The sequence below is a fragment of the Bufo gargarizans genome, chromosome 7, assembly GCF_014858855.1.
Source record: "Bufo gargarizans isolate SCDJY-AF-19 chromosome 7, ASM1485885v1, whole genome shotgun sequence".
NCBI lineage: Eukaryota > Metazoa > Chordata > Amphibia > Anura > Bufonidae > Bufo > Bufo gargarizans.
The window spans coordinates 17,287,987-17,313,476 of record NC_058086.1 but is presented as its reverse complement, the minus strand read 5'-3'; the positions used below and the strand labels follow the sequence as shown (position 1 = coordinate 17,313,476).

Genomic DNA, 25,490 nt, shown 5'->3' with positions numbered 1-25,490 from the left:
TTCTCTGGGGGTGCCGGCCGGGTGTATTATGGATCCGCAATTTTCCGATCCACTATACACTACGGGGGTACATTCACATGACCGTATCATTTTATCCGCCTCTGATCCGCATCTGTTCCGTATTTTGCGGAATAGATGCGGATCTATTCATTCCTATGGGTGAATAAAATATGCAGACAATATTCAGTTGTCTGAATAGCTTGTACTACTATTGTCCACACAGATCGATCCGCAGCCCCATTCAAGTCAATGGATCCACAAATTGCGGAAGACATATGGAAACCATTCTGTATGTCATCTGTTTTTTGCGGATCTGTTTCCGTGTAATTGAAGTTCCTGCTCCCTGACCTTGGTGCAAAATATTCTGATATTACTATTGCAAAATGCGGAAACACACGGAACGGATGCGGAAACACAACGGAAACAAATTACGGACACACGGTTCCGTTATTTGCAGACCGAAAAACGGAAAAGGATTACACACGGTCGTGTGAATGTACCCTAAAGGGGGTCTTCTAGATTTGATTGAATTGGGGAATGGACTAGACCTCATGCTGAGAGATTCTTCCTGTCACATCATCTTGGTTCCTTGCTGACTGGGTGAGGTGTGAATTCGTACGCATGTGGCCTCCTTGAAGCCAGAACCCCTGAGGAGATCACTACCTCCGCTATCTGACAAGCAGAGGGTTGAAGTGAGAAGAACTTATTTTGCATGTACACTGACAAAGGTGAATCAGATGAAAATCATGGCTGCCAGTAAATAATGATCCATATTCCTCACAGGGGGTTATTTAATGACTGATGTAAAAAATGAAAACCAGACATCATATATCACATGACAACCTCTTTCTAACAAAGCTAGAACCAGCCCTGTACCTCACATGGATCCAGAGATCTCCTCATTCATTGCTCCAACTGCTCTCCTAGATTTAGTGCTCATTCACACATCCCATGCCCCTCCATTGCCGTATTGCGGCCCGCATACGGCGGGTCCGAAATACACGGGGCACGAGCTGTGTGCATTCCGCATCACGGATGTGGACCCATTCACTTGAATGGGTCCGCAAATCTGGAGATGGGGTGCAGAACGAAATGGAAGTGCTTCCTGGGTTTCTGATCCATGCCTCCACACCGCAAAAAGATAGAACTTGCTCTATCTATTTGCGGAACGGATGGATCGCGGACCCATCCAAGTGAATAGGTCCGCGATCCGCATGCGGTTGGCCTACGGTCGGTGCCCGTGCATTGTGGACTGCAATTTGCGGTCCACAGCACGGACACGGAGGTGCAACGGTCGTGTGAACAAGCCCTTATTTTAATCTGGCAGCACAGGGGTGTGTGGCCTCTGTCGGGGGCATGTTCTTTCTGCTGCAGCTCTCTCCTTATCACAGCTCAGGGGGGTGTCCTTTCTGCTGCAGCACTCCTCTTTCACACAACATTACAGATTCTGTCAGGGTCTGTTCAGGAAAAAACTGATGGTTTTGCACGTAAGTTCAGTTTGTGTGCGATTACGTTCAGTCTTTGTTTTTTTTCTGCGCAGGTGCAATCAGTTTTTAATGTGGTTTTCACGCACGTAAAATAAAAAAAGAATAACAATCTATATCTTCTAGCAACCATCAGTGAAAAACGCATTGCATCCGGATGGAATCTGTTTTTCACTGCAGCTTATTCTGAGAGCATCAGATCTTTATGTAACTGGCCGGCGGCCAAGAGCAGGTCTTGGGTGGCGCTCTGAGTGTCGGCCCACCGTGAAATTTTCCTGTAGGGTCTATGGCCAGTCCGCCCATGTTTATGTGTATGGCTGGCCTCAGGGCTCTTTTACACGGACCAACAAAGGGGGCACTGATCGAGGATGAGAAAATCTGTTCTTGATCATTGTTCTCTTGTCAGTTGCATTTACATCCAGCAAGGAACGGAGATGTTACCGTGATTGTTCTCAGCCATAAGTTTTGTAGTTTGTCAGTTGCACAGTCCTGTTTACCTAGGGAGATGTGCCCTACTAATGAGGATTCTTGGTACAATATTAAAGGTGCCATATTATAGATGCCATATATTTATATAGGTGATTGATAGAGGATAACGTGGTCTGTGGGTAGGTGGAACTGTTTTCCTAGTGCAGTGGTCCATTGCTTAAAGGGCTTTTTCATATTGATGACCTATCCTCAGGATAGGTCATCAATATCAGATTGGCGGGGGTCTGACCCCTGGCACCCCCGCCGATCAGCTGTTTGAGGAGACGGAGCGTACTGTGCGCATGTGACGTTTCCGTTCTCTCTTCCTGCTCTCCGCTGTATGTCTATGGGACAGCAGCAGCAAACAGGAAGAGAGATGGGAGACGGCATGTCAAACAGCTGATTGGCGGGGGTGTCGGGTGTCGGACCCCAGACAATCTGATATTGATGACCTACACTGAGGATAGGTCATCAATATGAAAAAGCCTTGACAACCTCTTTAGGTGGGAAAAATGTGTTTTGTGCGTTTCCTGTGTACGTGCTGCTAGATGGAGATGTTTCACCCTCCCCATAGGCCAAAACTATGCAGGATCCTGAGAACTGCAACTGATGTACTTGAACCTTACTTGCTATGCCACGCACCAACACCTGCATTGTCAGAGCACTGCCTGAAGCTGCAGGGAACCCCGTCATGCACCTCAAAAGCCATCTCCACCAAGACTTCCCTTTTTCCCATCACTGCACAGCTCCAGGGAGCGCCAGTGTAAGGACCACCAATGTGTCTACTACCTCCATTGTTGCTACCACCACTCCTGTCCTCCACTCCTCTTCTCAACCTGCTGCTCTAGCTGCATAATACTATAATACTGTCATAAAGCAAAGCAAGCTACAGCACGGGACCAGGCAGAAACCTGACACTCACAAGTTCCTGTTTTTGGCCCATACTTCATTTCTCGTGTGACATTTTGTACTTTTTTTCTAGTCTCAAGCGGAAGCGCACACCCAGCAGTGCATGACCTATTACAAACTGAATAATTTAAATAAAAACATGTTCTGTCATGTGATGTGCAGAACAGAGCTTCTCACAAGACGCTTTACTATAGAAATGAGTCAGTGCAGATGGATACATGCCGAAAAACGGGTACAAGTCCCATACCACACTGTTCATATAATTATTTAAAAAAAACGGGGAGTAAGTGAGTCCTAGTTATGTTGCACTTAAGTTTTTTTTAACAGCATTATAAAGGTGAGTTCATAGCATAATTTCTCTGTCACTTAGACACCACAAGGTACTTGACCCCCTGAGTCCCCCTGACGGTCAGTTACAAAAGCGAAATCTGCCACCCCTTTCACTTTGCAGAGACTTGCTTGACTGAATCTAGTGTATGTCTGTAAAGTGAGATATATGATTTAGTGTAATTGACTTTTGGGCCTATGCTCACGGCTATATTACGAACGTTACAGACGATACCTATTACGGCGTCCATAGACTGTTGCGAACCAATATTGCACCGTAGACTGCCATGGACCAATACTCTACCATCGTATGCCTTCAATTTTATATATAAAACACGTGGAGGTTGCTCCATCACATGCCATATTATGGGGACACCATACAGTGCCATATGAGGTGCTTGGACACTATACACCTGTAAGTATCAGAATATTAAAGGGGATGGCCCATCTTGTACATTGGGTACATATCTCTAGGAAATTACCCCAATGTCTGATAGGTACGGGTCCTACCTATCTTTAGAACAAAGCCTCCAAAGTGAAGGAAGGCTCACCGCACTTGTGTAGCCACTCTCCATTCATTTCCATGGGGCTGCCGAAAATAGTCCAGTGCTAGATCAGCTATTTTCGTCAGCCCCATAGAGATGAATGGAGCGGTCACATTTGCCCGGAGCGCTTCCTATTCATTTCGGCACTCCCATAGACGTTAATGGAGGGTGGCCACACTTGCATGGTGCGCCCTTATTCACTTTGCGGACTCTGTTCTAAAGATAGGTGCGGGTTACGCCTCTGGAGGCATCAGACATTGGAGGCCCCCAATGTACAAGATGGGCCAACCCCTTTAAATGTCTGACATAACCAAATTTACAGTACACCACAATCACATATGAACCCACCACTTTAGGAAGCCAAAAAGTATGTAGCTTTAAGGGTTAGTCTGGTTTTGGCAGGAAATGATGAGAAATAGGCAAAGTTTAAGAATGAACCATTCCTCACCTAGTAGATCTAGCACGCCATCGCTCTGCACATGCCGTACGCCACATTTATTATATTGGCGAAGGCGTAACAAAGTGGAGTCCTAAAATAGGGGCTCACAATAATGGTCTAAAGTATGCCAACAAAGAAGTAGCAAAACAAAGTGAAAAGTGTCTAACATGAACTAAGATATGCCCCAAACCTATCATATAGCAGGTACCACTGTGATAAATTAGTTCCTGAGTATCCCCGGTGAAGGACCTACACCCCCTCCAACTCTTATTCTGATCTGAACACCTTCTTCTGACATTAAGCCCAAAGCACTATGATGCAGCTCAGCCTGCACAACTCTATTAACACAGGTCCGTCCATTGTGCAGTGGACAGAGCTGGTTACTGCAGTGCTGCTCCCACTGAGAACAGTGCTGCAGTAACCAGCTGTATGCACTTCACAATTGACAAAGCTGTGTAGTTTCAGTGCCTATTTCCAGAAAATCTGATCAGCGGGGGTGCGGAGTGTCGGACCGCTGCCAATCTGATATTGATGACATACAGTACCTTGATCATCACTCTTGTTGTTGCTTTGATTCATCCTCGTCCTCCCTACTGTAACTCTTCACTAATCAATCTTCCCCTCAGTAAACTTTCTCCCCTTCAGTCTGTCCTAAATACAGCAGCCAGGCTCATCTATCTGTCTATCTGCTACACCGATGCCTCTAGTCTGTGCCAGGCACTTCACTTGGTTACCCATCCACCACAGAATACAGTTCCTCAAAGCCCTCCACAGTGCTTCACCTCCATCTCCACCCTCATTTTCATCTACCACCCTACTCCATTCTGCCAATGATCTAAGATTAATATCCTCCATAATTTGAACCTCTCAATCCCGTCTTCAAGACTTTTCTCGAGCTGCACTTGCTGTCTGGAATGCACTTCACCGGACACTCAGGTTAATTCCAAATTTCCTTAGCTTCAAAGGTGTCTTAAAAACACATCCTTTCAGGCAGAGTTATCATTAGAGACAGGGGCGTAACTAGAAGTGACTGGGCCCCACAGCAAATATTTGTAAGGGCCCCCCTCAGCGCGCTTCGCACCTCCCTCCTCCTGTGTAAACCCCACTCCTTTGGCACAGTGTAGCGGTATACTGTATATTGTGTGGCACAGTGTAGAGGTATACTATATATTGTGTGGCACAGTGTAGCGGTATACTGTATATTGTGTGGCACAGTGTAGCGGTATACTGTATATTGTGTGGCACAGTATAGAGGTATACTGTATATTGTGTGGCACAGTGTAGCGGTATACTGTATATTGTGTGGCACAGTATAGAGGTATACTGTATATTGTGTGGCACAGTGTAGCGGTATACTGTATATTGTGTGGCACAGTGTAGAGGTATATTGTGAGGCACAGTGTAGCGGTATACTGTATATTGTGTGGCACAGTGTTGAGGTATATTGTGAGGCACAGTGTAGCGGTATACTGTATATTGTGTGGCACAGTGTAGCGGTATATTGTGAGGCACAGTGTAGAGGTATACTGTATATTGTGTGGCACAGTGTAGCGGTATACTGTATATTGTGGGGCACAGTGTAGCGGTATACTGTACATTGTGAGGCACAGTATAGAGGTATACTGTATATTGTGTGGCACAGTGTAGCGGTATACTGTATATTGTGTGGCACAGTGTAGGCTATATGTGTATAACATAAACATACTCCACATGAACACTTACAGTTACATGGCTTGGTCCTTGGGGATCTCGGACACCACTTCCACACTTTGGCCGGGGGCTCGGCGGAGCTGATGTTGTGTTTTATCCTAATGAGAAAGATTTTATAATAAGGATTTGGAGAAGGGGCAGAGGGATAGCAGAGCAGGGAGAGGCTGGTGCCGCTACTAGGGGGTCATACCATGGGGCAGTAATAAAACCCACCATAATGCCCCCCCCCTCCCCCAGTAGTAATAATTCTTCTTATAATGTGACAGTGCAAAAAATACCCCCTTGTAATGCCCCCAGTTGAGCTAATGTCCCCATAGTGCCCCAAAAAATGTGCCAGTATAAAATACCCCTATATAGTGCCCCCAGTAACTTCCCCCATAGTGCTCCTCTCCCCCCTTCCTGCTAGTGCCCCCCCAAAATGTACCAGTATAAAATGCCCCATATATAGTGCCCCAGTAGATGCCGCTCAGTGTCCGGCCTCTGATAGGCTGCCGGCCTAGTGTCCCCCATAATGCCCCCCAATAATGTGCCAGTAAGTGCCCCTATCATGTGCCAGTATCAAGTGCCTCTCCCCCCCCACATGTCCCAGTATCATAGTGCCATCTCCCCCCATGTGCCAGTATCAAGTGCCTCTCTCCTTCCCATCCCCCATGTGCCAGTATCAAGTGCCTCTCTCCTCCCCATGTCCCAGTATCATAGTGCCATCTCCCCCCCCCCCCACTAAAAAGTGCCAATATCTAGTGCCTCTCTCCCCCCTCCCTATGTGCCAGTATCAGGTGCCCCCCCCCATGTGCCAGTATCAAGTGCCAACCCCCCCTCTCCCCTCCAGGTGCCAGTATCAGGTGCCTCCCCCCCCCTATGTCCCAGTATCATAGTGCCATCTCCCCCCCCCCCCCACCACCACCACAAAAAAAGTGCCAGTATCAAGTGCCTCTCTCCCTCCCCCCCCCCCAATGCCAGTATCAGGTGCCTCTCTCCCTCCCCCCCCCATGCCAGTATCAGGTGCCAACCCCCCTCCCTCCATGTGCCAGTATCAGGTGCCTTCCGCTCCCCCATGGCAGTAACAGTCGGGTATTAAAAAAAAAAAATAAACACTTCTACTTACCTCCATGTCAGCGATGCGATGCAGCCTCTTCCTGTGTCCCGCCCTGTATGCCCTTATATGGAGTCAGTGCTTGTATTTCAGAAAAGAGTCTGCTGGGATTCGAACCCAGGACCTTCTGCTTCAGAGGCAGAGCAGCTATCCACTAGACCATAAGAGCTGCCTTGAGGCTGAGTGAAAAAATATGAGACTTCTACTGTTATAGCTGGCTAAGTGTACATCTATACACATGTCAGCTGTTCATATATAGAGATGTAGCAGAGCTGAATGTGCAGGGACAGCTGTCATATACAGATATAGCAGTGCTAGGTGTGTTTGGGCAGCTGTCATGTGTATAGATGTATTTTTTTTTTTTTACAGTCAGTTGTAATGCAGCCTTTATGGCTGTGAGGGTAAATGCTTTGCCACTGATTCACTTATAGATTGGAGGTTGTGGGTTCGAATCCCAAACCAGGAGACTTCTAGCAGACAGTAAAATTAGATCACTCTAGCGGCTGTGAAGGGGCCCTGAACACGATATTTATCTAACTTGAAAATAAACTGTCACACACGCTGCTTGGGGCGCCGGGCCCCGAAGCAGCTGCTTCCCCTGCTTCCCCGGTAGTTACGCCACTGATTAGAGATGAGCGAATCGAAGTTGACGAAGTGGAATTAGAACCGAGTTTCAGGAAAAATGTGATTTGCACCAAATCCGAATTTCCTCACGCTTTGTGGTAACGAATCACATTTTCTCCTAAAATGGTTGCTGCACGTGTTAGGACATGGAGCTCTGGGAGCAAGGGATCACCCACAATGCCATGCATGCAGCCAATCAGCAGCCAGTCCCTGTGATGTCACAGCCCTTATAAAAAGCCTCAGCCATTTTTGATTCTGCCATTTTCCAGTTTGCTTAGTGCAGGAAGAGACGTCAGCAGGCGCTAGGGACAGTGCTACGAAATACTTTATTATGCGGAAAAAATATTTAGAAGTTCAGGGAAAGATTAGTCTAGGTGTAGGGAAAGTATAGGGAGGAATTATTCTGCTGCTTTTAGGTTTGCAATAGATGATACCTCTGTAATTCTAGCAAACCTTGCTTGTTATTGGGGTGCAAGTGCTGTGTGATACAGGATACAACCATTTACAGGGTGTATTACTAGTGCAACACGCCAGACCTGCAGGGTAGGACGAAGTGAGGTCACAGTTATGGGCAATCGAGGGTACTCACTATATTTGAAGAACCCTGGGCAGGCGCGTGGCAGTGAAGGAGAGGTGGACACAGTTCCTCTGGGGCACGCTCTGTAGATAGGGACCAGGCCGGATGGTAGTTGAGGTGCCCTGGATGTTACAGGTATTTTGTGTGCCTGGGGCAAGGTCCCTGTGGTATTCGTGACGCCAGTGCCTTTGGACGGTGGCACGCCGGTGGGTGGTTGGAAAGATAACGGTACACAAGTATGCAGTGAACCAAACGTAAACTTTACTGGACAATCCAATTTTGTACAGCAGGGAGTAGTATAGTCTTCAGATTACAGTTCCACAAAAAGGGGCTTATTCACAAGTATGGCAGGCAATAGACATGCAAGTTACACTGAGGGTAAATTCCACAAGCACTCAGCAGCAGGTTGCACTTTTACACTGTCCTTTATAGAACTCCTACTCTGGCTTGATAATTCCCAAGGCCCGGATGCCTAAAAGGGTGGCTTATATCCTTGGTTACTTCCTTCCTCAGGTATTATACTGCTTGCAATGGTTCCTAAGTTCCTCTGCCTATCAGGGGCACGTGGCTTACCCTGGGACGCCTCCTCCTATCAGGTGGATAACTGTCGGTTTCTCCCAGGAGGTTGAATCCTGCAACTGGGGTATCTCTTCAGAGCTAACTTAGGCTCTCTTGTTCTTCAGGCAGGCTGGAGCTTCTCAACAGCCTCCTGGACATCACTAGCAGCCAGGGCTATCCAGCTGCATGTCAGGAGCAGGCTTCTTAACCTGTGTCTTCTCAGACTCCTGACTCTGCACTAACTCTCCCTGTCTGGGCCTGGACATTTATACTAGGGGCTCCCTATCTCCCTCTAGTGTCTGGGATGTCTAACTACACCCAACTAGGCCTGCTGCTGCATTAGACAGGGGTACATTGCATCTGACAACACAGTAAAACATACATTAAATGCAGAATAAAATATGACATTCCTGTTCCTTGTGAGTAAGAGTAATGCGCACACCAATTGACCCTTGTGTAGTGCCCACCCATACCTAGTGGGACACTACATACCCCCACGCTATAACGTTGCCCGTCCTCGGCGCAACATGGAGGGTACCTGCACAGCTGGATACTGCACCTGTAATGAGGACAATAAAGCAAAGCAGGAAAACACATCTACATTTGCAAAATATACATTATATGTATACATATATTAGGCAGTTCCACTGGATTAGGAACAAGTAATGGTGAAAAGGGGCGTCGTTCTCTTCTCTCAGGATAAAACAATGGGAACAGGGGCGCTGACCTGGCACAGCGTACCAATAAATACCAGGATAGTCCATATAATACTTTTTTTTTAAGTGCAAATTGTCCATGATATAACAGTTGTAGTCCATGGAAAATTTAAAACATTAAATAACAGCTCTTTGGAGGCTCAAAGCATTTAAAATGAGTCCGTACCCAGTTTCTTTTCTTTTCGTTCATTCCACAGCTAAGTAGAGATATAGGCAGAAGCGACCATAAAGGGCAGTAAGAATCACAGAGGCTTTCACGGGGTGGAGTCCATCTCTGGGCACAATACTTTAAAATAGTAGCAAAATCTCAGAGGCTCATGTGCATTTGAGTCTATCCCTGGGCCCAATTCCTTTAAATTCCAGTTGCATAATAAAATAACAGCACATAAAATAGTCCACATTATTCAAATGGCATACATATAAAACAAGTGCTGTAATACCCTTAATCAACCTGAAAAGGGGGTTAAAGGGTTAAAAGGTGCAACATGAAAACAGGCACAACTGGGTTTTCACTCTGAGAAAGCAGGCAGGAGGTCCTGTAAACAAGATGGCCTTGCTGCACGTGGTACTTCAGTGGCTTGCCGCCTTCCACTGAGCCGTGGGTAACTGGCAGCAGCAACAGAGGGCCAAAACAACGAAGGACTCCTGTCCTGAAAGGGTTAACTCTTCTTTAGGATCCCTTGGCAAAATAAGCAAACATCAAGGGCCTAGCAGGCCAATTCACAGGGGCATATCATATCCACTTTGCATCTCAGTGGTGCTCCCTAGCTCCATTTGTATATTGGGCCTGTACTGAGGTTCAATCGATGGATGTGCCCACAACACAGTATTGGGGGGCAACTGTAGCATAAACGGACCCCTAATAGGTATAGGCCCCATAGGCCTAGGGGTAATCACAGTCGCTGACCTCACCGGAGCAGGCATGACAATCGTAGGCTGCTGCACTGGCCTGGGTACCGCTGCTGCAAGCGGTCCGGTGGGTTCTGGGACGACTGGCTCTGTGCGCCGGTGCACAGCGTAAGAGGATCCCACCGCAGGTGCCGGTACTAAGGAGGGACGACTGGCAGGGACAGGTACTCTCACCTTTGGCCCGGAGACGTCCGGGTCCTTACGTTGTAGGCCAGGTGGAGTCCGGATCCTGGCGGTGGCAAGCTGGCGTAGCTCCCGCAGTTTCAGCTCCAGCCGCACGATCTGGTCGTCCAGGCTTTCGGAGTCGGGATCGCTGGTCTCCGCTGTCGTTGTCGGCACTTGGGCGGTGGGTGGTTCGTCCTGCGCAGCCGCTGCAGGCTCAGGCGAGGCGTCCGCTTTCCTCCCTCTGCGGATATTCTCCAGGGCAGCTTTGAATCTCTCTGCATCCTGAAGCTCACGGACAGTTTTCTCCCTGCGAGGCAACTCAGGTGAGGGCCATGGGCTAACCCTCTTCTCTACCACTGTCGGCTGCCAGAACACATTTGGGCCAATGAAAGAGCCCCGTTCTTGGAAGGCGTGATGGGCCGGTCCTGGAGAGCATTCAGATTCACGCTCGCAGCCAGGGTTGTCCTCCGGAGAGCGCACAGACTCACGCTCGCAGCCAGAGTAGTCCTCATCAAAGTCCCAGTCCTCTGTCTTCTTCTTAGGACGGGACACGGCAGTGGCGTAGGGGCCTCGCAGGCCCTCAGCAGGGGTAAATTCAACCTCCTCTCCCTCGCGGAGGTTGTGTAGACGTTCTGGGAGGTAACTCCGCTTGACGGACCTCCTGTTGACATAGTCTTTTATAAAACCGAAGCCTCGGTCCTTGTCAAAGGCCACAACCAACCCCATCCTCCTTTCCAGGCGGGGTTGTGTGTCAGTGTGGCACTCGTGAACGGTCTTTGCCAGTTCTTCGTAGTAAATCTTGGTTCTGGTTGTCTTCTTTATGGCGGCCTCCCGGATCTCTGCCATCAATGCGGACCACTTGAACGAGGGTTGGAAGAAGTCTCTCCAGGAGCCATAATAGGTCTCCGGTTGCGTCCTCTGTGGCGGGCAGGCGGGTCTCTCCGGTCCCGGAGAGTAGGCCGGTGGAGCGTCCTCTCGCTCAACACCAGTCACATTCATGTTTAATAAGTCAGGCGCGGACATATCATCAGAAAAGTCCTCACTCCTCAACATGCTCGATCCTTCTCTGGAGAGCGACAGGGTGGCGCCAATAAGTTCAGACAGATCCTCCCATTGCACTGGGAGGCCGCCCCCCAGGTACTCCAGTATTGGGGAGGCGGAGTCCATCACAGCAGACATGCAAATGTCCAGACAGGGCGGTGGCGCCAGCATACAGCCTTCCCGCACTTTTTAGCAGAAAGCGCCAATTTTTACCGCCAATTTATGATGAAGATGACACAGCAAACAATTTCAAGCAAGCTCAGCGGCCATCTTTGAGCAAAATAGCTGTCTATTCACTGACAGCAAGCGGTGGCTTAAATAAGCAGAAAACAGTCCATACAATGCAATCTTCACACCGCAAATATTACAGTTCACTTTGGCCCAGCAATTTGCAATAAAATAATTAGGGCTTGTCACTTTAAGATAACTTTCAGCACACAGTTTTTAAATCCGCTATGGCGCAGGAATATTCGGATCCTGTTCGTGACGCCAATTTATGCAACACGCCAGACCTGCAGGGTAGGACGAAGTGAGGTCACAGTTATGGGCAATCGAGGGTACTCACTATATTTGAAGAACCCTGGGCAGGCGCGTGGCAGTGAAGGAGAGGTGGACACAGTTCCTCTGGGGCACGCTCTGTAGATAGGGACCAGGCCGGATGGTAGTTGAGGTGCCCTGGATGTTACAGGTATTTTGTGTGCCTGGGGCAAGGTCCCTGTGGTATTCGTGACGCCAGTGCCTTTGGACGGTGGCACGCCGGTGGGTGGTTGGAAAGATAACGGTACACAAGTATGCAGTGAACCAAACGTAAACTTTACTGGACAATCCAACTTTGTACAGCAGGGAGTAGTATAGTCTTCAGATTACAGTTCCACAAAAAGGGGCTTATTCACAAGTATGGCAGGCAATAGACATGCAAGTTACACTGAGGGTAAATTCCACAAGCACTCAGCAGCAGGTTGCACTTTTACACTGTCCTTTATAGAACTCCTACTCTGGCTTGATAATTCCCAAGGCCCGGATGCCTAAAAGGGTGGCTTATATCCTTGGTTACTTCCTTCCTCAGGTATTATACTGCTTGCAATGGTTCCTAAGTTCCTCTGCCTATCAGGGGCACGTGGCTTACCCTGGGACGCCTCCTCCTATCAGGTGGATAACTGTCGGTTTCTCCCAGGAGGTTGAATCCTGCAACTGGGGTATCTCTTCAGAGCTAACTTAGGCTCTCTTGTTCTTCAGGCAGGCTGGAGCTTCTCAACAGCCTCCTGGACATCACTAGCAGCCAGGGCTATCCAGCTGCATGTCAGGAGCAGGCTTCTTAACCTGTGTCTTCTCAGACTCCTGACTCTGCACTAACTCTCCCTGTCTGGGCCTGGACATTTATACTAGGGGCTCCCTATCTCCCTCTAGTGTCTGGGATGTCTAACTACACCCAACTAGGCCTGCTGCACTGCATTAGACAGGGGTACATTGCATCTGACAACACAGTAAAACATACAGAATAAAATATGACATTCCTGTTCCTTGTGAGTAAGAGTAATGCGCACACCAATTGACCCTTGTGTAGTGCCCACCCATACCTAGTGGGACACTACACTAGTAAATATTTGTACGTCTTGTATTAGCCCTTGTGCGGCACAGTTATATGTCCTAAAGCCTTTTTTTGTGTGTATTAGTGGAAAAAGGGCTTATTTGCCATTGTGCGGTGAAGTGAAAAAATTACAGCCTTTTTTGGGGTGTAATAGTGGGAAAAAAGTATTATTTGCCGTTCAGCGGTGCAGTTATATGTTATAAAGCAGCAGTCCCCAACCAATCTTCCAGGACCGGGCCCTGGAAGATTGTTTGCCGGGCCACGGCAAAAGGGCCCATCACCGACATTGCGATTGCGCCACAGTAATAGCAAATTACATATCTGCAGCAGCACCGCTTCACTTACCGCTGTCTGCTGCAGACTCTAACAGCCGGGTTGGTCCCACCCTCATCAGCGCCGCGGTGGAAGAGAGGAGAGGAGGGCTCCGTGACTCAGTCACTCACTTCAGGCAGCTCTGCAACATCCGGCACAGAAGTTGAAGCTACAGTGCTTTGTGCCCACCAGCGCCGATGTGCCCATCCCCAGTCTTCTCAGTGCCAGCACAGCTTCGGCTGGGTCTGTGGGCGGCTGCAGATTAGAAGTGTCATTGTGGCAACTAAGAAAGCAGCAAAAAGGAGGACTAGCAGCAGCCAAATCTCCATCAATAGTAAATTTTGGGGCAGCAGGGCAGGGTAGTGGGATGTGTGAGTGAGAGGCACTCAGAGCAGCAGAGAGACTCACTGAGGCCAGCAGCAGCCATTTTAGTCAGATTACAGCCATTCTGCAGTTTTGGCTCTAATCTGACTGAAATGGCTGCTGCTGGCCTCAGTCTCTCTCTGCTTGCTCTGCCTTTTTTTTCACAGGTGACCAGCCCAGCACAAAGTGTGTTTCACCCTCAAAACGGTGTATTATATTAATCGGACATCAGTTAGCGACGACCAGCACCCCTAAGCCACTCCCACCCCCTAAGCCCTGCCCCAGAACCCCCACACCCCACTCGTTCCCTGGGAAAATTGTCTTGCATAAAACTGGTCTATGGTGCAAAAAAGGTTGGGGACCACTGTTCTAAAGCCTTTTTTGGGGTGTATTAGTGAAAAAAAGGGCTTATTAGACTTTGTGCGGTGAAGTGACAAAATTACAGTCTTTTTTAGGGTTTATTAGTGGGGAAAAAAGTATTATTTGCAATTCAGCAGTGCAGTTATATGTTCTGAAGCCTTTTTTGAGGTGTATTAGTGTAGCTTACAAAGAAAAAACCCTCTAAAACATAACATCTTGGTTGCCACTATCTACACCTTATCTGCTGTATTTTGTCCCCTGAGGAACCGATGACTTTCTTCAATGGGGAATTTCCAGGGTCACTTAGGGTCTAGCCACCAATAAGTGGGGTTGCTCCGCTTTTAGGCAGGGATAGCCTAAGAGGGACACCCAGGGACAATTCATCTCCCAACATCTATTGCGGTGAATTGAATGTATTATCAGAAAAAAACACAGGAACCGTGAGTAAGACCCTCGTGGTCCACACTACCATCGTAAGGTACCACCTATGCATATGTGTCCAGGAAATGCCTCAGTATCTGTTTTCGGATCTGGCCACACTTTAATTGTGGGCACACTTTAAATTATATGTTTGTTATATTTTGTGGGGGTATCTATAATTAGTGATTTTTGTTATGTCATAATAAAGGTTATGTTTTAGAGGGTTTTGTCTTTGTAAGCTTAATTGATTATCCCTTTTCCCAAATACGTTTTCTGGGGGTGTATTAGTGGAAAAAAGGGCTTATTAGCCATTGTGCAGTGAAGTGACAAAATTACAGCCTTTTTTGGAGTCTATTAGTGGGGAAAAAAGTGTTATTAGCCGTTCAGCGATGCAGTTATATGTTCTGAAGCCTTTTTTGGGGTGTCTTAGTGGAAAAAAAAGGCTTATTAGCCTTTGTACGGTGAAGTGACAAAAATTATTGTGTATTAGTTACAAAATTACAGCATTTTGTGGGGTGTATTAGTGGGTAAAAAAGTAGTATTAGCTGTTCAGTGGTGCAGTTATATGTTCTGGAGACTTTTTTGGGGTGTATTAGTGGTAAAAAAAAAAGTATTATTTGCCGTTTAGCGGTGCAGTTATATGTTCTAAAGCCTGTTTGGTGTGTATAAGTGGAAAAAGATAAGGGCTTATTTGCCGTTCAGTGGTGCAGTTATATGTTCTAAAGCCTTTTTTGTGGTATATTAGTGAAAAAAGGGGCTTATTAGATGTTTAGCGGTGCAGTTATATGTTCTAAAGCATTTTTTGGGGTGTATAAGTGGAAAAAAAGTGTTATTAGCCATTCAGCGGTGCAGTTATCTGTTCTTAAGCCTTTTTTCGGGTGTATTAGTGGGAAAAAAGGGCTTATTTGCTTTTGTGTGGTGAAGTTACAAAATTACAACCTTTTTGGGGGTGTATTAGTGGGGAAAAAATGTATTATTTTCCGTTCAGCGGTGCAGTTATATGTTCTAAAGCCTTTTTTGGGGTGTATTAATTTCCTTTTTATTAATTTATTTGATCTAACTATATGTCAGACAGAGAAGTGACAGGCCCTGCACTGGGGACAGGTCGCAGCAGATTAAGGGGGCATGGCAGCAGGGGTCACTTCGAGAGACCTGAGCTCCCGGTGTCATCTAGCAGTTGTGTCTTGACCAGCAACCCAGGGTTGCTTAAATGGTTGACTCGGTCATCCACTTCATCCCAAGTGACATCAGACACCCCCAGCCAAGAGTCGGTGGGTTTGTCAGACACAACCCTTACTTGGCAAGGCCCTGTGCCCTCACCTGTCCTCAACCTGCCTCTGTCCTTTTCTGTTCCCTCAGCCACACAAGTATTATATGCTGTGGGCTCAGCTCCACTATACAGCGAGGACGAGCTACTAGAAGACAGTCAGCAGCTACTGCCCAGCCAACATCTGGAGGAGACATCCGCCGCTTCCTCCAGTAGGCTGGCAAGTAGTGATGAGGAAGATGGCGTGGGAGCTGGTGTTGCGAGCGGTCAGGCTCCTGGCTCAGAGACCATTGAGGAGGACATCAGTGACGTGCAGACAGTACTCGATAATGATGTAGCCGATCGCAATTGGGAGCCGGGTGACGAAGGGGCTTCATCATCATCGAGAGAAGAGGGAGGCAGCTTGCGCGTGAGACAGCGGCAGAGCCAGCAAATCGGTAGCGTGGCCGGGAGTCAGCAGGGTGACAGCAGTGGGAGGTCGGGAGCCAAACGTGCCCGGGGTAGACCACCCGCTTCGCAGGAGCCTACCTGCCCGTAAAGTAGTGGTGCAGGGGTTCACGGAGGCAGAAGCCGTAGAAGTCAGTCAGTGCGTAGTGCTGGGGGTAAAATCACCTACTTGGTGGTGTGGCAGTTTTTGGGTAAGCTGCCGGAGGAGGTTAACATAGCCATTTTCCGGATCTGTGGGCAGAAGGTGAAGCGTGGTCAGGGTGCCAACATTTTGGCACCACGGCCCTGCGTCAACATATGCAGCGTCAACATAAAGTGGCCTGGGAGAACCGTAGCTCCAATGTGGTGGTCCAGCCTGCTGCAGCAACCGCTGCATCACCCAGTGGCATGCACCCTATTTCAGGCTGTCAAGGCTCCACCAGCTCAGCCGAAGGGAGCTGTCTGTCCTTCCCATCATCTACCGGTCCTGATGCTCCTGCTCCTCATCCTCCTACTCCTCGTCATGCATTTCATCAGCAGTCGATAACCGAAGCGATTGGCAAGAGACAGCAATACGCGTGTGATCATCCAACAGCGCAGAAGCTGAACGTGCTCCTGGCCAAGTTGCTGGTGCTGCAGTCCCTCCCTTTCCAAGTGGTGGACTCTTCACCTTTCAAAGAACTGATGGCTTGTGCCGAGCTGAGGTGGAAAGTCCCAAGCTGTCATTTCTTTGCCAAAAAGGCAGTACCAGCCCTGCACACATATGTAGAACAGAAGGTGGGCCAGTCCTTGAGCCTGTCAGTGTCTGCCAAAGTGCACGGCAGCACCGACGTGTGGAGCTGTAACTACGGCAAGGACAATATATGTCCCTTACGGCCCACTGGGTAAATGTGGTTCCTGCACAGCCACACCAGCAATTTGGCCAGGTGACGCCACTTCCGCCTCCATGTTCTCACGCTGTTGGTCCTTTGACAATGTCCGCCTCCTCATCCTCCACAGTGTCCTCAGCCTCCACTGCAGGGACAATTCACAGTGCCCCTCCAGCATACCATATGTTGTGTTGTCACGCTGTTCTACACCTCATTTGCCTGGGCGAACAGAGTCACACGGGGGAGGAACTTCTCTGCGTCCTTAATCAAGAAATCTAATCCTGGCTTTTTCCGCAACAACTCAAAATCGGAACAATGGTGACCGACAACGGAAAGAACATGGTGTCGGCGCTGTGTCAAGGAAGGCTGAGCCATACACCCTACATGGTGCATGTGTTCAGTCAGGTTGTCAAGTGGTTTCTGAAGTCTTCCAATCATCTGCAAGACATCCCAAAAATGGCCAGGAAACTTTGCATACACTTCAGCCACTCGTACACCGCCAAGCACACCTTTCTTGAGCTGCAGCGGCAGAACTGCATCCCCCAACATAGGCTGATATGCGACGTTTTAACTCGTTGGAATTCCACCCTTTATATGTTGGACCGACTATATGAACAGAGAAAGGTCATAAACCATTTCTTGATGATACAGGCGGACAGAGGTGCTCCTGTCACGGACGTACCGAGACATACGGACGTCTCGGTGACAGTGAGTGGCAGGAGATTGATCTGACAGGTTTTCCTTGTGGATCAATAGGCGTCTGTGTTGTTTCTGGTAATGGCCACACCCCTTGCCTCCAGGTGTTGCTTATGTGGTTATTTAACCTTCCTTATTTATAGTTGCTTCTCCCAATATGCTGTGCGGTTTATAGCTTCTATGCCTGTGGATTGTTTGTGGTTGGATTTTGGCTGAGATCCTGGTGCTTTCATAGCCTCTTTGAAGTTAAGTCTTTCCTTTCCCTTTTGTATTTTGTTGCATTTTGTTTCTGTGCATTGCATTTTCCTATTGTTTGTATTAGGTCTAAAGTAGACTCCTGGTCGTCCTTCCTTTTTGGAGGAACAGGTAGTCTCGTCCCTGCCATTAGTACCAGGGTCCTATAGGGCTAGATAGGACTCTAGGTATTTCTGCATATGAACTCACCTACCTTTGGGGTCCTTTAATACTGGTAGTCAGTCAGGATTTTGGTTAGTTGATTGCTCCCACACCGAATCGTGACAACTCCCCTGTGTAATTTCGATGTTAGCCAGTGGAAGCTCATGCGTGACACCTGCCGTAAGCTGAGGTCCTTTGAGGATGCCACGTTATTTGTCAGTTGCTAGGACTACGGGATGAACAACATCGTTCCACTACTATATATCCTGGAACAGATGCTGGTAAATCTGGCTGGTCAGGGGACTGGAGACGTGGTGCCTACATCTCACAGCCACATGAGCACTGTGGGGGCTGAACTGAAGGAGGAGGACATTGGAGCACAAACAATGTGTAGCGAAATGGGTGTTTTTTCTACACAGGTGACAGGAGAGGAGGAGCAGGAGCATACGGAGGAGCAAGAGAGAGATGAGGAAGATGAGGCAGATGATCCAGGCAAACCATGGCAGTATGCAGTGCAGACAGAGACAGGGAGTCCCTCCGAGTCACTTGCGCAAATGCCCGCTACATGCTCACTTGCTTGGGTAGTGACAGCAGAATTGTCACCATTTGGCAGAGGGATGACTTCTGTCTCTCCACCTTGTTGGACACTCGCTATTGGTCCAAAATGGGGGCCTTTTTTACACAGCTGAGAGTGAGTATAAACTGAACAACTATAGCGACATCCTATGTAGTCAGTTGGTTGCTGCCTATGTGCGCCATCGCCCGTCCTCTCGCAGGTCTGACCAGGGGGGACCTCTGCGCTCACGTTCCACTGCCATGGCTGCTGTGGCGGGGTGGGTGTGTGGGTAATAGCAGCACCAGCTCCATCAGCAGCAACTTGAGTCTAGAGTCACTGATAAGCAGCTTTCTTCACCCGCCTAGTGAAGAAACTACTCACCAGCAGCTAGACCTGGAGCAGAACCTGAACCAGCAGGTGGTGGTGGCATACTTGGACAGCACCCTGCCACTCCACATTAAAGATCCGCTGGACTACTGGACAGCCAAACTGGATTTGTGGCCGCAACTGGCCGAGTTTGCCCTGGAAAAGCTGTCCTGCCCAGTCAGTAGTGTGGCATCAGAGCGTGTGTTTAGTGTGGCGGGGGCCATAGTTACCCCAAGGAGAACTCGTCTGTCCACCCAAAATGTGGACCTTTGTCAAGATGAATCAGGCGTAGATCAGCCAGGATTTCAATCCACCAATGCCTGATGCATCAGATTAGATCATCCATGCTGCCTCATCCAAACCTTGACAAAAGAGACTGGTTTCTTCTGGCTACCTGCCTCAGCTACTATTCTGATGCTGCCACCCGCCTGATGCCACACATCTGATGGATGCTAATTTCTCCTTCTTACACCCACCATCGTCAATGGGTACTGTTATTGCCACCCACCTCCCCACTCTGTCACCGGATCACTCTGTGGTCTCCTGATGCTGCTGCCACTTCACCCCTCAGGTCTGCCACCTCCACATTCTGTCATTGTTCCACTCTGTGGCCTACTCATGCTGCTGCCACCTCCACACTGTGTTACCTTGCCACTCTGTGTCTCCTCATGCTGTTGCCAACTCACAACTCTGTCTCTGGTCCACTCTGTGGTCTCCTCATGCTGCTGCCACATCACCACTATGTCACTGGGCCACTCTGTGGCCTCCTCATGCTGTTGCTACCTCAACACTATGTCACTGGGCCACTCTGTGGTCTCCTCATGCTGCTGCCACTTTACCACTATGTCACTCGGCCACTCTGTGGTCTCCTCATGCTGCTGCTACCTAAACACTATGTCACTCGGCCACTCTGTGGTCTCCTCATGCTGCTGCTACCTCAACACTATGTCATTAGGCCACTCTGTGGTCTCCTCATGCAACTGGCACCTCACCACTATGTCACTGGGCCACTCTGTGGCCTCCTTATTCTACTGGCACCTCACCACTATGTCACTGGGCCACTCTGTGGCCTCCTCATGCTGCTGATACCTCAACACTATGTCATTGGGCCACTCTGTGGTATCCTCATGCTGGTGCCAACTCACCACTATATCACTAGGCCACTCTGTGGTCCCATCATGCTGCTGCTACCTCAACACTATGTCTCTGGGCCACTCTGTGGTCTCCTCATGCTGCTGCCACCTCACCACTATGTCACTCGGCCACTCTGTGGTCTCCTCATGCTGCTGCTACCTCAACACTATGTAACTGGGCCACTCTGTGGTCTCCTCATGCTGCTGCTACCTCAAGACTGTCACTGGGCCACTTTGTGGTCTCCTCATGCTGCTGCCACCTCGCCACTATGTCACTGGGCCACTCTGTGGTCTCCTCATGCTGCTACTACCTCAACACTATGTCACTGGGCAACTCTGTGGTCTTCTCATGCTGCTTCCACCTCACCCCTATGTAATTGGGCCACTCTGTGGACTTCTTGTGCTGTTCTTACTTTTCCCACTTCATGACTGGGCCACTATTTTGCCTTTTTGGCCTGGTTGACATCATTTATTTGACCCTTCTTTCTGATCTGTGAGAAGGAAGGAAAAATTTGACGCAAAATGGATCCTGTCTATGTAGCAGCTGTAAGGCCTGTATGGTCCCATCAGAATTGGGTTATGATTTGATAGCCAAAAGCAGGAGTGGGTTCAAAACACAGAAGATATGCAAATATTCTATTTACGTGTCATCTCTGTTTTGGATCCACTCTTGTTTTTTTTGCTTTAGCAATACTGATGGATTACTGACCAAATTCTGACCAAGTGATGGCGGATGATCAACAGACAGGATCTGTTTTTTGGGGGTTATTGTTCTGACAAATCAGAGGAAGGGCAACATAATCAGTGATGTCAACACAAACTTACTGCTGACACCCTTTCCACTCTGTCAGGAGGGGGCTCTACTTATATAAGCCTTTATTAGAACAGATTCTGTAGACATCTATGTGGAATCAGCTGACGATGGTGTAAAAGGAGTGCGCTTCTTCTTGACGCTAACATCGACTTGTAAGGCTGAGTTCACACTTGAGTTATTTGGTCAGTTTTGGCCCCGTAACTGCCCAAATAAGTGGAGCGTGCATTGATTCTAAGAGCGACTCCTGTGATCTGCGTGTCATACTGACTCACAGTATTGTTTCACTACCACAGCAGACTCCCTATGTGTGTTACTGCAAGGCACAGGGTTCTACAAATCTACAGCACTATAAAGGCTCTCTGCAGCCAGGAAATAGGTGTTTTCTAACGCTATTCTCTACGAATATATTTGTATTGAATTGAATCTTTTAGGAAAATTCGGCAAAACAGCCGAATCAAATCTTTGAGAAATTCACTTATCTCTAGTTATCATGTTCAGTAAACTGACTCTTCACCGTTTACCCCCTCGAACTCCCATTGTGAACTGAACAACTTCTTCTGACATTAATCCCTACGTCCAATGCAGTAGTTCATGCAGCTCAGCCTACACAACTCTGTTTAGTACATAGGTTGGGTAAACCACTTTACCTTTTGTGTCCCAATATTCCCTCATAGATTGTAAACTCTTGCGAGCAGAGCCCTCACTCCTAGTGTTTTAGTTGTTTATTTATTACCATCATTTTGTGATGTCTTTTGATTTGTGCATGAACCCTCTAAATTGTAAGGCGCTGCAGAATATGATAAAGATTATTATTATGACTCATCAATAAAAAAATCCTGGAAAACCTCTTTAAGACACGGATAATTTGGTCAGCCCCAATATATTCAGCAGATTGGGCCATTACAGCATAAAAAGAAGTATAAAGCCTCTTTCACATGGGCGTCGCATGTGAGGGCTGGATAGGATGAGGGTGCGTCGCGGGACAATGTGCGATTTTTCCGCATGAGTGCAAAACGTTTTAATGCGGAATGTTTGGTACCCAGACACGAACCCAGACTTCTTCACAGAAGTTTGGGTTTGGGTTTGGGATCGGTGTTGTGTAGATTTTATTATTTTCCCCTATAACATGGTTATAAGGGAAAATAATAACATTCCTAATATAGATGGACCATGTGATGAGGGCAGTGACGTCACCAAAGGTCCTTTTCCTCCCAGGTCATCAAAGAACAAGAAAGAAGACGAGCCGGGTAGCGCGAACAAGTGGATGAGGTGAGTTTAATAAAATAAAAAAAAATTTAACCCCTCTATCCATAATTTACTTAGCATTCTGTATTAAGAATGCTATTATTTTCCCTTATAACCATGTTATAAGGGAAAATAATAATGATCGGGTCCCCATCCCGATCGTCACCTAGAAACCATGCGTGAAAATCGCACTTGCTTGCGGATGCTTGCGATTTTCACGCAGCCACATTTACTTCTATGGGACCTGCATTGCGTGAAAAGCGCACACTATAGAGCATGCTGCGATTTTTGCGCAACACACAAGTGATGCGTGAAAATCACCGCTCATGTGCACAGCCCCATAGAAATGAATGGGTCTGGATTCAGTGAGGGAGCAATTCATTCACCTCACGCATTGCACCCGTGTGGAAAACTCGCCCATGTGAAAGAGGCCTAAGAGTAAATAACACAGGGCTTTTCATGATGTGCTATTTTTTAGACTCTTTCTCTGTTAAAGGGGTATTCCCATCACGCTGTTTTATACTTACCTGCTCCCGGCGCGCTGTCCACTTCCTGGTTTCGGCAGAGGGCGGGCTCCATCTTGATTGAAGTCTTCTCCCGGCCGGGCCGCGCGCTGCGCTGAACGCGCATGCCGCTGCGCATGCGCCCTGGTGACTTCTTCCTGGCAAGTGCACTATACTGGCCAGGAAGAAATCACCATAGCGCATGCGCGGCCTCGGCGTGCGCTTTCGGGACTGCGCACGGCCGGCCGGGATAAAAGAAGAAATCGTCTGCGCAAGCGCGGCCACCGCGATTCCGAAGAAGAGCGGTGGTCGTAACCAGGGGAGACGGAAGACAAGTGTTGGGAATTAGTTAATTAAATATATTTAGAAAAATCAGGACAACGGAGCGGGGCGCAGACGTAGCGCAGTGAGAACTGACTGAGGGGGAAAGTGGAAGATCAGTATAGGGTTAATCTAGTGGGTGGGTGGAGTGTTGCTGGGGACGTGCAGGGGGGGAGGTGCTGCAGTTTCGCGGGCAGTTTATATGCAAGGCTGTGGTGAGGGCGGCACCAGAGGCCATTATTGTTCCGGTGAAGTTAGCAGTTGCATTGGCGCAGGCGAAGTTTAGGAGCATGACGGCGCTTGAGGAGTTATTGGTAGCGGTGCGTGCAGCAGCGGAGCAGCATGGCTCCGACTGGCTGGTGAGTAGTTTGCGGGCGGCGGTAGGGGCTCCTGCTGTTCCTTCGGTGGCGGTGGCAGGGAGAGTGAGGGCTAGGAGATCTGTCCCTCCGGAGCGCTTGAGTCCGGAGGTGACACCCCGGTTAAGGCGCCGGCTTAGGAGTCACTCTGTTAACCCTCCTCTTGCTCCGGCTGGAGTGGCGAGTGTACCTGCCTGCCGGCGCAGCGGGAGGAGTTCGGCGCAGCGTCGCGCATGTGCGTCTGAGGTTCGGAGGGGCCAGGGTCAGGATACATTCAGGTTGGCTAGGAGTGCGCGGCGCGGTGAGGTTGATCGGTGTGAGGCGCGTGCAGGCGGACGGGGTCTCAGGTCTCGAGCGGCTGGCGGTGATGGTGGCCTAGGTGATGCGGTCTCACTTACCCCAGGTGAGGATCGGGCGGCGGCGGCCGAGCATGGGAGGAGTCAGGAGGCATCGCGGAGTCCAGAGCTGGAGGCGGCTCATTCAGCTGGCGTGGGTGCTGCGGCGGGGGATTCGTCTAGGAGTCGGAGGGCGGCCCTGCAGTCCCTGTCTACTGGCCGGCGGCGGGGGTCTGGTGCGCGGCGGAGTAGTGGATCCAGGATGTCGCCACCTGCCGGTGCCTCTGTGGTGCTGGGCAGTTACGGATGCGGGGTTTGGAGGATGTGTCTCGGAGTTTTTTGGTGAGGCAAGCCTTGAAAGGGTATCGTCGCAGTGTGGTGAAGAAGGATTCCCGGCGTCCGGTGTCTTTTCAGGTGCTGCAGTTGTTGTGGGATCGGGTGGGGAGTGTGTGCGAGTCGGAGTATGAGGTGTGTTTGTTTCGAGCAGCTTTTGCCTTGGCTTTCTTTGGGGCATTCCGGGTTTCGGAGCTGGTAGCGGTCAGTCGGGTGCGGGGAGGAGGTTTATTACGTGAGGATGTGAGTTTTGGTGAGGAGGGTTTACGGTCTGTGTTACGCAGGTCTAAGACGGATCAGGTAGGAAAGGGGGTGTGCATTTTGTTGCGACCTTTGCCGGGGTCAGTGGTGTGCCCGGTTCGTTGTTTGGAGGAGTATGTGGCCCTTCGACCGCTTGGAGGAGCGGGATTGCTGGTACATCGGGATGGCTCTGCCTTGTCCCGTTATCAGTTTGTGGCGATTTTTCGTAAATGTTTGACAGCGGCGGGTTTTGTGGCGAGTGAGTTTGCGTCTCATTCTTTTCGCATTGGTGCGGTGACGGAGGCTGCTAGATGGGGTTTGGGCGAGGATGCTATTATGCGGATTGGCCGGTGGGAGTCTGCGTGTTTTCGTTCATATATTCGTCCTCACTTGTTGTGAGGTTGGTGGAGGGAGCGAGCTGGGTTGTGATGTATGTTACTTGCATTTGGGGTAACTGTTTTCCTTTCGTTTTTTTTTTGTTTTTTTACAGGTTCGCGTTCTTGTTTGGCGTGGATTTTTGGCCATTCTTATGTTTACTGGGGAGCGTTGAGAGCGGATGTGAGGAGAAGTGGTCGGCAGTTGGGTTTCCAGCTGGATGTGTTGCAGGTCCGGTGGATTGGTGTGCGGGGTATGTTGTGGGGCCGCGTGTTGCCTGAATTTCATGCTTTTGTCTCATTGGATAGGTGCCCGGATATTGTGGTTTTTCACGTAGGCGGGAATGACTTGGGCGTTCGCCGCTCGAGGGATGTTATCAGGGACATCAAGCTGGATTTGTTACGCCTGATGGAGGAATTCCCAGATTTGTTGGTTGTGTGGTCGGAGGTGGTAGCTAGGAGTTCGTGGTGTTTTGCGAGGTCAGTAGACCGGATCAACAAGGCTAGGGCGAAGTTGAATAAGGAGGTGGGGCGTTTTGTGCGGCGGCAAGGTGGTTTTGTGGTTCGACATAGGGAGTTGGAGGTGGCGTCGCCTCAGTTCCTTAGATCGGACGGGGTGCATTTGACTGAGATCGGCATTGATTTGTGGGCA

General features: G+C 49.0%; 1 protein-coding gene across 1 annotated transcript in view; it reads left to right on the top strand.

Annotated features, from left to right (window-relative positions):
- Positions 1 to 25,490, top strand: part of CSF2RB (colony stimulating factor 2 receptor subunit beta) — a 78,631-nt gene that overhangs the window by 48,082 nt on the left and 5,059 nt on the right. The window lies entirely within an intron of this gene.